The 15000-nt window shown below is 43.0% G+C and overlaps 1 protein-coding gene across 19 annotated transcripts in view; it reads right to left on the bottom strand.

Moving 5' to 3' along the window:
• Positions 1-15000, bottom strand: part of LOC143041008 (uncharacterized) — an 855385-nt gene that overhangs the window by 668481 nt on the left and 171904 nt on the right. The window lies entirely within an intron of this gene.

Genomic DNA, 15000 nt, shown 5'->3' with positions numbered 1-15000 from the left:
TCCTTTTCGCTCTCCTCCTAAAGTCTCTCCTTGACCACTGCCTGTAGGACTCGAACTCTTCGACGGAGAGAAGAGCTGGTTGTCTCTGATGACGAAGACAAATACTTTTCTCTCTCTCTTTTTACGCTCTTTTTTTTTCTCTTTGTTCCTATATCTTTCTTGTTTTTTCTCTCATTTTCTGTTTTGTTCTCTCTTTTTTCTATCTTTTTTTTCTCTTTCACCCTTTCTCCCATTTTTTATTATTTTTGTTTTCTTTCTTTCTCTTCCTCCTCTTTTTTATTCTTCTCTTTTCTTTTCTTTCATCTTCTCTTTTTTCTATTTTTCTTTTTTTCGGTTTCACCCTTTCTCCCGTTTTTTTTTCTCTTTTTTCCATTTTCATTCTTGCTCTTCCTCCTCTTTTTTATTATTCTCTTTTGCTTTCTTTCATCTTCTTATTCTCATTCTTACTTTTCTTCCTATCTCCTTTTTCTCTTCCTCTTCTCTTTCTTTTTTTCCTTCTCTTTCTCTTTCTTTTTCTTTTTCTTTCCCTTTATCTCTTTTCCTCTATCTCCCTCTCTCCCCTTCTTTTTCAATCCTACTCTTTTTTCTCCCTTCTCTTTCTCGTTCAGTCTTCCTCTCTTTTTATTCCCTACTCTCATCCCCCTTCTGATCCTTTCCTTCTGTCAGGCAGAATTGACCTCCGAGATTGTTCACATGGATAGAAGCGGTGGGATCCAGGCCATTCACGTCCTTGATCGACAGCGTGACTGACAGACTGCCCCCCCCCCATGGCAGAGGACTTGGAACGCTCCCCCATCCCCCCTACGCCTCCCTCCCCTCCTCCCCCTCGGGTTCCAGCCAAAGAGGGGTGACACCAATGAGTAGTGGGGGTGGGGAGTAGGGTCGTTGTTGACTAGAACGATCCTCAATCACTCTGTCTTCTGTCTCTTTCCACCCCTCCACTCCCCTCCCCTCCCCCTCCCCTCACCGCCCTCTGTCTCTCTCTCTCTCTCTCTCTCTCTCTCTCTCTCTCTCTCTCTCTCTCTCTCTCTCTCTCTCTCTCTCTCTCTTTGTGTGTGTGTATGGACCCTCGGAGTCCAGTACCACGTGGCGTTGCTTTATCACCCAGTGACACTTGGAACTGTAACAACACGCCGTTTAGAATATGATGACGTTACGATGACGCAGAAGTGACGTCACCTCCCAGAGATGACGTCACAAGGCAGAGAACCAATCCTGACTGCTCCATGACGATTGCATCATAGTTGGCGCCGAGAGTACACCCAAAACAGACGGCGCCAGAATAAGCTGGGGGACGCCCTGGCATCATCTTGATACACTGGCACCAGTCCAGGTGACTGTACAGAAGCCAAGTGTATATTTGTATGTTTGTGCATGAGTACATTGTAAGATTTCGTATGCGTATGTTTGTGCTTGCGTGTACACGTGTGTGTGTGTGTGTGTGTGTGTGTGTGTGTGTGTGTGTGTGTGTGTGTGTGTGTGTGTGTGTGTGTGTGTGTGTGTGTGTGTGTGTGTGTGTGTGTGTGTGTGTGTGTGTGTGTGCATATGTGTGCGTGTTTATGTACATATCTGATTCACAATTTCTGAGCGAATTTTGAATGCATTGTGATGCCTTTCAGCCCTGGGCAAGGACTCAAACTCAGGCCGCTGAGTTAGCAGTCACGCACGGTATCATTACACCAACAATCCGGTATGTCTTCACCTTGGTCTTTGGATCACGTGCTGGACTCGTGAGCGACAGCTATTCCCCTCCCGGAGTGTACATATGTGTGTTTGTGTGTATGAGTATATGTGCATGTACCTTTGTGTGTGTACGTGTGTGTGTGTGATCGTGTGATATTTCTACAGCCACATAATAGAAATCATGGCAATAAACTTTATTTCCTAAACACAAATCGCATCGCAGGTTTGGTTTTCAAGGTTTGATTTTCCTGCGTCCGTCAGCCGCTGCCTCAGTCGCGCTCAAACGTCCGTTCCAGCAACCAAAACAAAAGAAAATCGATAACATCAGCTCTTCGTGTTTTCTTTTTTTTCTTTTTTGTAGTACCATGCATCCGAATTCAAAGAGGAGATGACTGGGCAGTAAGCAGAATTATCTCCTTTAGTTCTCAACGTTTCGATTTTTTTAATCGTATTTGTTCGAATCTGTGCTTATACGAGACATATCATAAATTTGATCTTTTATTCAATTTTTCGATGTTCTATAAACTCGATTTATTCGTCCCATTTTTAGATCTAAAATATGCCAAAACCTAAGAAAGACCTTCGACCTAAATCGAAAGTCAAGAATGTATGGAACTGTTTAATATGAATTTTTAGTAAAGGAACCAAGATGCCAGAACTTCTATCCTTGGGAAAAATATTGCACCGAAGACGTAGACTTACAAAGGTAGTAAAGGAGAGAGATCTAAGGAGGGCAGAGGGATGGTTCTAAGTTAGTCCCCTAATCTTAAGTCATAAAAGAAAACTGTGCGACTCTGGTCCGTAGGGGTGTTACTATAGTCCTTAAAATAATGGACGCATAAATATTATTCCATTGATATTCCATATGTCAATTAGTACACTGTCAGTTTTTTCCAATCTAATATAGGTCTCTAGTTCATCAAGTTGTCAGGGATTTACTAGCTATTTAGGGCTCAGGTAATCCTAGATGTCATGTGACTGATAGAAAAAAAAAAATCCTTGGTCGAACATATCAGCTACTTCACATCAAAGAGCAGAATGTAACCGCCAGTCGGCAGAAGACATCTGTCGCAAAAACGCGAAAGTTAATGTCAAGCGAAATCTGAAAGCAAATTTTAAAACTTTAGTGGAGGTCCATAACCAGGTCGGATGGTAAGATCAGATAGCTAGTTTAATGAAGAAATTGATAAACAAGAGAACCAAACAATTGGCAGAGATCAAAGCATATTGTTTAGGTGTTTATCTAAATGAATCTTAAAACTGCGAAGCATACTACATTTCATTGCCTCTGCAGGAAGTTTATTCCACTCAGTGATTACACAGTTGGCGAAGTTATTTCTACCCGCTTATAGATTAAATCAAAGTCTTGACAGTTTGATTTCCTTATTTCTCATCTGATTTATATTCAATGTGGAAATTTCATTACTTTTAATAACAATTCCCTTTAAAATCGTAAAGACCTGTATAATTCACCCCGGAGTGTACACTTCTTTAGGGAAAATATACTCATGTGTTTCAGGATGTTTTCATATGATTTGTTTCTGATATTCAGAGTCAGTTTTGTGACTCGCCGTTGTACTTTTTTCCAATTCGTCAAATTTTTTAATGAGATTCGGGTACCATACGGACACAGCATATCCCAATCGAGGACGGACTAATGATCTATGATGACAGATGGACTTTTTAAATAAAAAGATCATGCAATCAGTCCTAGGATCTTGCTTTCTCTTAGGCAGAAATACATTACTTTTATGATTTGAGATCGTTATTGATAATTAAACCAAGATCCTTTTCACTATACTCTTGTTAACATTTTTCCAAATAACTTGTATGCGTACTTGATGCTATTTCGACCTATATGAATAACTTCACATTTACTTGGGTTAAATTTCATTAGCCACTTTTTGGACCATTGCTGTAGTTCACCTAAATATTTTTGAATATCCAACTGATTCAGCAACTTTGGAGACTGTAGGTTTCACTCCATGGTTCATATAGTTTATAGATAGAATTGGCACAAGGACAGAACCCTGAGGAACTCCACCTGTAACATTTTTCCAGCTAGAAGTTTTGCCATTCAGAACAGCTCATTGATTACGATTGTTCAATCAACTACGAATCCAATTTAATAGGTTACCTCTTATTCCGTGTGAAGCGAGTTTAGTAAGTAGCCTTTTGTGTAGGACGGTATCAAAAGCTCTTTCAAAGTCCAGATATATTAAATCTACGTTGTTTCTTTTGTCATTATTCGAGATGATTGTACTGCGCCATCCAAATCCTCAAGTTTTCATTAAAATTATTATTTCCTGTTGGGATTAAAAAAAAAAACTATAGCGTTCGTCAATTACCATTATTTCATAAATTTGTACCTATTTGTAAACTGCATGAAAAAAGATCATAGAAGCGTGCTATATGCGTGTAACAAGATATTTCGATAGCAAATATTCATAAAAACTTTGCTATTAGTTTTCTAAATTTAGAGATCACTTTTCATGTTAAATTAATAACGATAGGTTCCCTCCCCAGTAAAAAAAATAATAATAAAAAAATCGATGGATGTGGCAATTTCTCGTTATAAAATATGTGCAGTAGGTAGCCAGCCACGTATCCAGGGTCTGACCTATGGAACAAAAGGAAAGGTGTTTTTATCCAAGTGAAATTTAAAACTTCGAACTGTATTACATTGAAATACCTCTGTTGATAACTTGTTACAATCGGTGACGACGCAGTTAGCAAAATTGTTTTTATCTATTTCTAGGTTAAATTTGCGCCCTAAAAGCTTGAGGCCATTAGGTTTAAGAAAGAAATAGGCAAGAACTGGTTTACCGGTAGAGTGGTGAATGAATGGAATAGACTTAGTAGACATTTAGTGACCGCTGAAACAATTGGTTATTTTGGGAGATTAGATAACTTTATGGATGGGCATGACAGATGATAAAGGACATGGTGCTGCCTAGTGTAGGCCTTATGGTCTCTTGTCTCCCGATCTATCTATCTCCATCCTCAACTTTTCTGTATATCACATCGATTACTCCACCTCTTCGGTGCGATAACATTTCCCAAAGGATAGAAGCGCTGGTTATTTGTGACAAATACGACTTGGGTCGTTTATTCCAGCTGCCGCCAGGCGATTTTATTCAGATAGGGAGAACGGTTCCCTCCGTTGGGAAAGAGGTTGGGAGTTCTCCTCCCGAGCCTGCGGAGATTCATGTCTCCGGTAGAGTCAGTCATCCATCTCCTTCTGGTGACCTCACATAAACCGTCTTCTCTCGTTCATGAAGAACAAAGAACATTTCTCGAGCGGTTCCTTTTTGTCTTAGATCCCCAAGGAGCCCTCTAGAGCAAACATCCCCCTTTTTATAAAGCAGACATCCAGCCCCCCTTCCCGAATCTGCTCCCTTCCTCTGTTCAAACTCTCCCTCTCCCTTCTATTCCATCACTACCTACTCCTTCATACGATCCCCGCAGCAAGGCAGACTTACGATAATTGCTCGTCATACTAATTAATGCGACGACACACCTGACCTCCCAGTTGTACCGAGGGGCTGCCAGGGGCGGCTGGAGGCGACCGCCCCTCTGTCGCTTGCTAGAGACCCTGACAGATGACAAATGACCCGAGTCGCTCTTAAACGTCACCTTTAAGGCAGAGAACTCGAGTATTACGTCCTCCTGTCTCCGTCCTGACCCTCGTCTAGCATCTCGTAAATAGTGACGACTATGACCCCGTACTTCCACGTAAACGTTTATAAAGAGGTGATGTTAGCCATCACAGACGACCTTTCTTCCTTCGATACCGTTTGATACTTCATACCATATAAACCGTTTGTGCTCGAGAGTCCCTTCGATTAAAAAGAAGTTTTCTATGTAAAAGTAGGGATGAGCAGAAAACGAGAGAAATAGAGGGAGAGAGAGAGAAAAGGTGATTTTGTGTGTGTGTGTGTGTGTGTGTGTGTGTGTGTGTGTGTGTGTGTGTGTGTGTGTGTGTGTGTGTGTGTGTGTGTGTGTGTGCATGTGAGCGTGTGTGTATGTGTGTGTGTGTGTGTGTGTGTGTGTGTGTGTGTGTGTGTGTGTGTGTGTGTGTGTGTGTGTGTGTGTGTGTGTGTGTGTGTGTGTGTGTGTGTGTGTGTGTGTGTGTGAGAGAGAGAGAGAGAGAGAGAGAGAGAGAGAGAGAGAAAGAGAGAGATAGAGAGAGAGAGGGAGAGGGAGAGGGAGAAGGAGAGGGAGAGGGAAAGAGGGAGAGTGAGAGGGAAAGAGGGAGAGGGAAAGAGGGAGAGGGAGAGGGAGAGGGAGAGGGAGAGGAAGAGGGAGAGGGAAAGAGGGAGACGAAAAGGGAGAGGGAAAGAGGGAGAGGGAAAGAGGGAGAGGGAGAGGGAAAGGGAGAGGGAAAGGAAGAGGGAGAGGGAGATGGGGAGAGAATGGGGGGGGAGGGGATGCAATCTGAAAGATAGGAAGGACCCAACAATTAATTAGGCTGAGCCGGGCCCTGTCAATCAAGGGGGCTTTGTTCCATACCGCCTTGGCGACTTTGCCGTTTGAACTCGTTTGGATCACGTCAGCTTTGCTACAGAGAGAGAGGAGCCCACCTCGGCTCACGCCAACTTCCCCATCCCCCCATCCCTCCCGCTACAGAGAACACGGAAAAGAACTTCTTCCCTTTCCGGATTTTTCTTCTTCTTCTTCTTCTTCTTCTTCTTCTTTTTTCTGTGCTCATACCGCCCTTAGATTCCGGACCAACGAATGAGGAAGCTGAACCTTTATATAAAGGTCCTTTTTTAGAGGAGGTGATGAAGTAGTTTGGGGGAAATCGGGACGTTTTCATGGGTACTGTGGAGGCTCTGCCATTGAGTCGACCTGAGCCGGCGCTGCCGTTGCGGCTTGTTGTTGGCTATGACAGAATCTCTCTTATTAGTCATTAGACTCGGAAGATTATGATAATATTTTAACCGGGGTGAGATGGTGGTCTTTATATCAAGTTTTGGCTATCGCCACGTGATTTTATCAAGTCAATTAAACTTGTCCATATGCTGGTTCCATCCGGCGCCGTCGCACAGTGGGACACCGACATAAGATGTCTTTACAGCGTCATATGACTCTCCTGTAGGGTCCGCAAGGTACTTGCCTGGATACGCACCCTCACCCCAACAGTTGTGTTGTGTATAGGGAAATAGAACTACCAAAGCAAACACTTATGTGAAATGTCAAGGGTCGTGTTGCTCTCTGCGATGAGGCTGAACTACTGCACGTACAAGTTTTCAGTTGTAACAAACCAGAATACTTCGGAATAATTTCAAAAGTTTTTGTTATTCATTCACCTTCCTTCCCACATTATGTTACCGGTTTCGTTGGCTGGGAAGCTCGCTGCAGGAAAAAGAAGAATTTAAGCATTGGTGATGGAAAACAGATTTTTTTTTTTTTTTTTTTTGTCAGCAATATCCTTGAAAGACAATACTGCAGAAGTGGTAAAAAAAAAAAAAGGAAATTAAGGACAATAGTAAAACGAATATTAGAAATTAAAAGTGATTATTTTACTTATATTCTTCTTCAGTAGATATTAGTCTCCAGTCATGAAAGAATGTTGCGTGACTCTGGCCCATAGGGATGTCCCTAAATCCCTAAAACATCAACTATATAAATCATGCAATCAGTACCTCATACGAGGTGGAAAAAAAACATGTTCAGGTGCACCGAATACTAAAGACCTTCATCAGCGTCTTGAACACGTCTGTTCACAAACTCCCGTTTGTTGGTCTCCACAGACTTCCTGACTCGTAACTCGGGTTCCATTGTAGAGCTTCTTCTGTCACATTCCCTCAGTTTAATGTTAAGCTAAGCCTTGCACACTGTCAAACGCATTTTCATAGAATGCAGAAGTGTAGGTACAAGCACGACCACAACCTATCTATGCGAGGATGATTTCTGGCGGAGTCCAAGAGAGCGGGGATTACTTGACTCCTTAAGTCTGTCATAATTTGAGACGCATAGGATTAAACAACAACGACAACTTAAGCTGTGAAACCCTCGGCCATGTTAAATCATCTGATCACTATGCTGCGTTCACCTACGTCAATATAACACTACACAGAGGGAACACTGAATAGAGAACAATATAGCTACAAAATGAGGTAGACTAGGAGGAGCTAAATAAGGAACAGCATTTAACATCATCATCCTGCAGGGAACCATCGATAAAGGCCCACAGCGGTTACAGAGTTCATAATTGAAAGCTCAGAGGAGACACATCTACATAAATATTCGTTCAGGAGCATGAGCCAGCCTTAATTTAGGTATCATTACCCTCTTGCTGGAGACGAAAAATATTGAAAATAAAAGACACTTAAAAAGAAGAAGAATAGACTCGACACAACAGAACGAGGAACAACAAGCTTGTCGGCATCTCTCTAGTACAGGGGTTTGGGCAATTCGGAATTGGACGAGAACTTGGTGGCACGCAGATAGAATATGGCACTTAGCATGATTGACATCACAAAGGAACATCTTTTAGTATCCGGAGTTGCCTTTGGCGGCACTCTACGTTTCCGAAAACGGTACAAAGGATGTATATTCCATCCACACCAACTAGGCCAAATTTTTGACAATGTTGGACATTTTACATCCTTTAATGAGGCTGGGTACTTAGCGAAGGGCGACAGACTCCTCCATAGTCAAGAGAAAGAGTAGGGGGATGAGGCGGAAGAGGAACAAGAAACTATACTATTCCCAAATGCAACCCAGCCTGGTGGTGTATGCCCTACTCGCCTGGCTAGGGTCAGCTCACACACACATTTAACGATCCTGGGCAAGACTTATGAGGGATCTAAAAGACTGGCAAGGATCAGGGCTCTGAAGAAAGAGATTAACTTCTCCTACAGGCCTTTCATTATTCCAAGCCACTTTTATCGCGTTATTTTCCTGTTTTAGAGCAACGATTAAGGGCGAGAGTGTTACAAAGCTAATGCATATCACTTTGAAAGTGTATCTACAAATGATATCTTCCTTACTCTTTATTCGTCCTTATTTCCGGCCGTAAACCTGTCAAAACATGGAGGGGATATGACGCCATTACAATATAAGGCAATGGGTCTTAGCTCATGCCAGGTCATGGAGAGAGAGAGAGAGAGAGAGAGAGAGAGAGAGAGAGAGAGAGAGAGAGAGAGAGAGAGAGAGAGAGAGAGAGAGAGAGAGAGAGAGAGAGAGAGAGAGAGAGAGAGAGAGAGAGAGAGAGAGAGAGAGAGAGAGAGAGAGAGAGAGAGAGAGAGAGAGAGAGAGAGAGAGAGAGAGAGAGAGAGAGGCAGAGAGAGAGAGGCAGACACAGAGAGGCAGACACAGAGAGGCAGACACAGAGAGGCAGACACAGAGAGGCAGACACAGAGAGGCAGACACAGAGAGGCAGACACAGAGACAGAGACAGAGACAGGGACAGAGAGAGAGAGAGAGAGAGAGAGAGAGAGAGAGAGAGAGAGAGAGAGAGAGAGAGAGAGAGAGAGAGAGAGAGAGAGAGAGAGAGAGAGGGGGGGGAGAGGGAGAGAGAGAGAGAGAGAGAGAGAGAGAGAGAGAGAGAGAGAGAGAGAGAGAGGCAGAGAGAGAGGCAGACACAGAGAGGCAGACACACACAGAGAGGCAGACACAGAGAGGCAGACACAGAGACAGAGACAGAAACAGAGACAGGGACAGAGAGAGAGAGAGAGAGAGAGAGAGAGAGAGAGAGAGAGAGAGAGAGAGAGAGAGAGAGAGAGAGAGAGAGAGAGAGAGAGAGAGAGAGAGAGAGAGAGAGAGAGAGAGAGAGAGAGAGAGAGAGAGAGAGAGAGAGAGAGAGAGAGAGAGAGAGAGAGAGAGAGAGAGAGAGAGAGAGAGAGAGAGAGAGAGAGAGAGAGAGAGAGAGAGAGAGAGAGAGAGAGAGAGAGAGAGAGAGGAAACTGACGAGTCCTTGAGGACAGAATAGCCCTCCCCCCCCCTTCTACCGTTTTCCACCTTTTCGTTTCAGGAAGAAACACCTTTCGATTTCTCCCTTTCCCTCCTTCTTCACTTCCTCTCCTGCAATCTATTCTCTCCTTTCTCTCTTCTGTTTCCCTCTCCACCACCTCCTCCTCCTCCTCCTACTGCTCCTCCTCCTTCTACTGCTCCTCCTCCCCCTCCTCCCTCTTTTCCTCTACTGACCCTTTATCTATGAAGGTGTATTATGTTTTCTCCTCTCGTCTGTTCTCTCGTTTCATTTCCTCTTTTTGTTACCTTCCCCTACTCCTCCTCCCCCTCTTTCTCCTCTGTCTTTTCCTCCTCCTCCTCTTCCTTCTTTCTTTTTCTCTTCCTCTTCCTCCTCCTCCTCCTCTTCCTCTTTCTTCTTCTCCTCTTCCTCCTCCTCCTATTCCTCCCCCTCCTCTACCTATTCTTCCCCTCTTCTACTTATCCTCATCCTTCACCTCTTCTTCCTCCTTCTGTTCCTACTCCTCCTCCCTCAACTCTCATGTTCCCCCTCATGCATCATATTCTTTCTTTTCCTCTTGCCCTTTCCTCTTTCTACTTTTCCTCTTCTGCCACGATCCCTTCTGTCTCTTTCCCTTTTCCCATCCTTGCTTTTCCTTCTCCATCCTACCGCTTATTCCCTTTTGCTTCTCCTCCTCTTTTCTCTCCTCGTTGTCTTGTCTCCCATTTCTTCCATCCCATTTTCTTTTTGGTCCCATTCCTCTCTCCTCTATCTGTCTCTCCTTCTTCCTCTCTCCGTCTCTTTCTCATTTCATCTTCCCTTTATCATCTTATTTCTTTCTTTTCCCATTCATCGTCTCCTTGCTCTGTTTCTCTTTCCTCTTGTTCCTCTCAATTCCTCATCGTTTCAATCTCCACTCTCTCCACTTTTCTAACTCCTCTCCAACCTCTCTCCCCTTTTCCTTTCTTTCTTTTCTTCTCCTTCCTCTTCCATTCTATCCACGTTTTCAAAATTCCTCGTCGCTGTGCCTCTCCCCCATAACTTCCCCATTTCTCATGCCCCATTGACCTCACCCACTCCTCCCTCCCACTCCCCCTCCTCCTCTTCCGATTCTTTCTCTACCATTTCCCCACCCATTTTATTTTTTTGTTTTCCAAAAATGTCCTCCATTTCTCATGCCCCATTACACACTTCCTCCTCTTCTTCTTCCTCTACGATCTCTAATGTCCGTCCCCCTCCACCCTCCCCTTTTCCATCAACTCCCCTCGGGATGGAGAAGCCATCGTTCATCTTTCCATCCCCCCCCCCCCTTTCCTTCACTTCCTGCACGGGCATCCTTCCAGGTGCATCAACGAACAAGCTTCAATATCTGACCCTTGTATGGGGAGTTGGAGAGTCTGCTGGTCAGACCCACAGTATATTGTTTGTAGCTTGTTGAAAAAGGCACCATCTCCTGGTCATCACCTAGGTCTTCCTCCTCTTCATTCTCATCATCTTCATCATCATTCTCTTCTCTCTTCTCCGTTTCCTCCTCCTCGCATCCTCTCTTCCCCTTCCTCCTCCTCCCCCTCCTCCTTTTCCTGGCCATCGGCTGGATCTTTCTCCTCTTCCTCTTCATCATGACCCTCTTTTCTCTTCTCCCGTTACCTATTCCCCATATCTTCTCTTCTCCTTCCTCATCATCAGCTCTTTTCGTTACTGCTCTTTCTCCTGTTCACCTTTATCTCGCTCTTTTTCGGTTTTGTTCATAAGTATTTTTTTATCAATATTTTTCCATATATGTTCTTGGGATATCTGTTACCCACGGAGCTGATGGATTTTTTTTAACGACTGTGGATATTATTACACTAGAATAAGCACAGAGAATAATGACAAAATGATACACGAGCTTTGAACTTTACCTTTGGTAGACATGCTTAAACAACTTACACTCTGGAAAGACGTAGATTGCGGGGTGATCTAATAGAGGTATTAAAAAGGGACAAGGACTGATGATGCAGACAAGGCCATCATATCAAGACAGCATGCCAAGACTCGTATTAAGGAGTATAAATTGGACAAATTTAGGTTTAAGAATGAAATAGGCAAGAACAGGTTTAACAATAAAGTGGTTAACCAATGGAATAAATTTAAGTCCAGTTCTGACGATCGAATATTGCCCGCGTGCACAAGCGAGCAGTTTGCCGTTAACAAGTTTACTGCTTGTGCCCGCTAAAACACGGGCAAAATGCCTGTGTTGGTTGTTTAGTGAAAACACCAGACACTGCCCGTGGCCGGTGATGTGACGTCGCTGCCAGACACACGAGGCTTCCTATGGAGGCAAGGGCAGTGTTGCCGTTCGTAGAATTTTTGATGCGGAATGAAGCTTAATGACGACATCTGGCAACTGCCTGTAGCTTTTTTTTCCTCATTCGCCACTTGGCAAAAGATCGACATAATAACTGCCTATATAGTGTGTAAATGTTATTAATACGGATGCTATAAGAAGTAATTAACAAATTCTATTCATTTGATTGATGAATGGCTTACTACAAATATATTTAGCAGACATAATAGGGTAATTCCAAATTCCTCTTTCCGTAGAATAAAATTCCTCATAGAAAATTCAGCTTTTTACGTTGGATATATCTTTTCTTACTATGTTTACACATATTTCTGAACATAACTGTGCAGTGCACTGGCAAATTATTGTAGAAAATATGCAAACCGAGGCAAAATGCATTCGAACTATGAAGCAGAACTAGTCAGTTTTGTGGTTGCCTTCCTAATAGCCGCATTTCAAGGATCACTCCGAGATGAGCCCTGCTTATTTGCTAGTGTGTTCAACTGATGTAATTTTCTCTAATACTACTGCGAAATAATAGTCCTCTAAACAGTCAAAGTATCACAAGTAAGTAATCTTTCATGAGTGTACCGAATCTGACAAAGTTACCCCTTTATTATAGTAAATTCATCTGAATGGGGGGCACTCCAAAGAAAATGGAATGCATATCTTGAACTTATGTATTTTAAAGTTCATGGTCTACTTCAGATTATATATCATGGCTAATAAACGGAAGCTGAGAGATCCATGGCTGGAGATGGAGGAATTCAAGCCATGGTTGGCAAAGGTAGACGGAGATCCAACAAAAGCTTATTGTCTTACGTGTCAGAAAACCATTGCAAGTAATTTGACGACGGTATAAAGACACATATGTTCCGTTTAACAACTCTTAACCTTACGTATTTGCTACTTTTTTACATTTTAGGCATACATGTTTGAGGCACATTAATCGTTGACGCACGATCTTTTACTCTCCCCAAGACATTATATGGTTATTTAGTATCATTTATATCCGTTTTCTTTCTCACCTAATGGTTAGAAAATGGTAGCTGCAGTGAAACTACAGACTTTCCTATGTTTGTACACGTTTAATTAAAGGCTAACTGGTAACCGTTCATCCACACAAGCGAGGAATCGGCGGCATCCCAGGGCAAGGGGGCAGAGGTGGTCATTGCTCACTCTAGTGTTTGACAGGACATGTCTGTCTCGGCTCCCGCTATGGATCAGTGGTCAAGACCTCATATTTTACATTTAATAAAACTTTATCGGCAACGCTGTTGCCTTTGGAATGTAAAACTGAACATATACAAAGACAGACAAACGAGCAGCAGCCCACATCTTCTTGTCAGACGATATGAAGAAAATTTGTGTGTCCGTGACAGCAGCCGAAATGAAAAAGAAAAACAAACACTCCTCAATCAACATAGACGAGAGATGCGTAAGATACAAAGGAGGACTGTGGCAGGATTGTTATATACACTAAATATTACTTAGGCCGTCAGACTACAAAGTTTGTCACACCTGCACGTTTCAGGTATTATGTCTGATAAGCCCTGCTTGGATATTCTTGTGGTAAACTGCAGAGACGTACAGCTACATCCAGTTGAAAGAAATATGAGGGGAACCACTAGACGAGCGTTTGCAAGGATACTATCCCTCATATTGGTATCCTACTTGCTTATAAAGGAGGTCACTTTGTCTAGAAGAGTATGAAAAGTATTCGGGCCCATTCTCATGTAGCTTATGAAGTCGTTTCTATTTCCAGTTAATATAGTCACATGAATTTCCTAATTTTCTTCTCTTAATTAACCAGTCTTTGCACCATTTGTCTTTTTGCATTTTCCATCTTTTTCTTTTTCACACACATAGCAATTATTAGCTATATGTTGCTTTCTTTTTCCGATTCTTCTTGGTGGCCACCATACTGGTAGTTATCGTACCGCACACAGCCTGCAGGTTCTGCTTGAAGGACCACACGCTCTGGCTGTGCCTGGGTTTGACTGAACAAGCTCGACACCGTGAGGATAACAACAGTTATGCCTGTGGGCTTTGCTCGTTTGCGGGCAACAGTGCCCGTCGAGCTGTACTCGATCATCTGGACTGGCCTTTAGTAGCCATGTAGTGAGCGCTGAAACTATTAGCCGTTAAGAGAAGATTAGATGACTTAATAAATGTGGATGACAGATTGGTATTAGATATGGAACTACCTACTGTCGGCATTACGGTCTCTTGTAGTCTCCTTCATTCTTATGTTCTAATGTCACAGTAGGAGGACATATCTGAGAACATTGATCTTGCACTAGATTGCTGAGTAGATCTAGACTGGATTCCTTAATCGTCTGTTACCTGGTATTACATGAATACGAACACCTCAAGCATAATGATTACTGTATACTTTAATCACCTCGTCTCAAACTGTAGGTGACGGTCCTCGCCCGAAGGATAACTAAGGCTCGTTTCACACGTATCGACTTTTCGTCGTGCGCCGTCCACACAACGTCGTGTTCTCAAATAACTATGAGTGTTTATGGGCGCTTTCGTGGTCGTGACGTGTGAAAGCGTCTATAGACATCCGTGGTTATTTGAGAGCACGACGTCGTGGCGTGAACAGCGCACGGCGAAAAATCGATACGTGTGAAACGAACGTCTATAGCCGGGTCCACACTTGTTGCATTTCCACGTATTGTATCAACTTTGCGTACCACCTGGTGATACGATACGGTGCAACAGGGTATTGTACCCACTTGTTGCGTATCCGTATACAGCAGGCGGATACGCAACAAGTGGGTACAATACCCTGTTGCACCGTATCGCATCACTAGGTGGTACGCAAAGATGATACGATACGTGGAAATGCAACAAGTGTGGACCCGGTCTATGAGGTGGAGTTGTAGATGAAATGTTGAAGGAGAGATTTAAGGAGGATAGCAGAACGGAGGGATAGAATTTATTTATTTACTTATTTATTTATCTATCTATTTATTTATTTATTTATTTTTATTTATTTATTTTTGAGAGAGAGAGAGAGAGAGAGAGAGAGAGAGAGAGAGAGAGAGAGAGAGAGAGAGAGAAATGA

Source organism: Oratosquilla oratoria, chromosome 30 (genome assembly GCF_046742065.1).
Source record: "Oratosquilla oratoria isolate Oo_2021 chromosome 30, ASM4674206v1, whole genome shotgun sequence".
In the NCBI taxonomy this organism is placed as follows: Eukaryota; Metazoa; Arthropoda; class Malacostraca; order Stomatopoda; family Squillidae; genus Oratosquilla; species Oratosquilla oratoria.
This window is presented reverse-complemented; position numbering and strand designations above follow the sequence as displayed.